A 1,697-nucleotide genomic window follows, 5' to 3' on the forward strand; every position below is an offset into this window, starting at 1 on the left:
CAGAGGGATTTGTCCCATATATCTTCGAATTTTTATTGTATTGTTCAGTTTAATAGTCAATTTTTGTGTGTACTTGGAAGCTTCAGTTATTGAACAAATATATATGTATGATTTCCTTGAGTGTGCATAAATGTAAAAAATATATATATATATATATATATATATATATATATATATATATATATATATATATATATATTTCTGATTATGATTTAATAGACCAGGGGATTGTGGAAATATTGATTTATTGATTGGCCAATGATTAAATGCCCATTAGCTGGTAAGTACATATTCCAGAAATGTTTAAATGAATTCTAATGCATGGGATAATTCCATTAAGTAAAGGTAAATTAATGTATATACTACATACTGCATATGAATTGTATGTAATATACTATACTACATTTTTATATTTGGCTCTTCTGGATTTATGCTAAAGAGTTACTGTCTAGTTACAATATCAACACAAAGCTAGTCGTTTTTATTAACAATCACTGATCTCAGTGATTATAAATTTTTTTTTTTTTTTTTTTTTTTTTTTAACTCTCAAGGCAGAGAAACGTTGCATCCTGTAACAATCTGCAGATGTGTCTACTGGATACTTTTGCTTTAAAAAGTGTAATTTATACAATTTGATGTTGTATTTTTACTGTTGATTATTAAAGATTATCGTTATCCCCATGACTCATTTGTGCTTAATAGGTACATAGTCTGTATAAATTACAACTTCTGGGTACTTTTGCCACATCCTTTAGTGAATGTTGTTTCGCAGTTAAACGCAGCACATCGGGTCATCTTCAAAGTTTTCGTCCGTTGGTGGTCGATGCCCTCTGTCGGTAGGGAATAGTAAAATGGCCGCCAGAGCACTTCCGATGGCTTCACCTTCTGCTAGCAGTTTAGAATTCTATGAGCAATCGAGTTATATATACATATATATATATATTTAGATCAGTGGTCGCACTGCGTTATTTCTTACCCCTAGCTTATTCCGGCAACTCCCGCTATTAATATAATAAGACGTCAAATGATTGGACGAAAGTTGTCTATAGCCTACGTCACCAGCTTGACGACATCTTCTGATTGGATGGTTATCTTATACGCCTTCAAGACAAGGTATTGGGATGATTCTAACTTCTGACACTTTGCCATTCCGACAGTTGAAAAACTATTTGTTTTTTCTTTTTATTAATAGTAAATGGCTGAATAAATGTACTGGAAAGAAAAAAATAGTTATATGTGACAACACTTTGTCCTGAACAATAATGAGTGATATGTAGTTTTTTTTTTTCGTTTTTTTTTTTTTTATGACAAACCGATTTTGCCTGGCTCCCACAACTATGGTTGGTATGCCAAATATAAGAATATAAAATATAAAGGTAATTATCACTTTCCATGAGATAATGTGTATTTTTTTTGTAATTAACACTTTCAGACTTTTCTGAGAATGCTGTGGAAAAGAAATGCATTATTACGTAGAGATGGAATGTGAAAAAATTCAGTTTTAGATAGAAAGAGTACAAGAAGACAACATGTATATACATTTTTATTTTTTTACTGAAAAAAAATAATGTCATTGGAAATCAAATCAAAATTGTATCGACCTACAGAGCTGAAATATTCTTCTAAAAATCTTCATTTGTGTTCTGCAAAAAAAAAGAAAGTCATACACATCTGGGATGGCATGAGGGTGAGTAAAT

The sequence above is a fragment of the Myxocyprinus asiaticus genome, chromosome 12 (genome assembly GCF_019703515.2).
Source record: "Myxocyprinus asiaticus isolate MX2 ecotype Aquarium Trade chromosome 12, UBuf_Myxa_2, whole genome shotgun sequence".
NCBI classification, from domain to species: Eukaryota; Metazoa; Chordata; class Actinopteri; order Cypriniformes; family Catostomidae; genus Myxocyprinus; species Myxocyprinus asiaticus.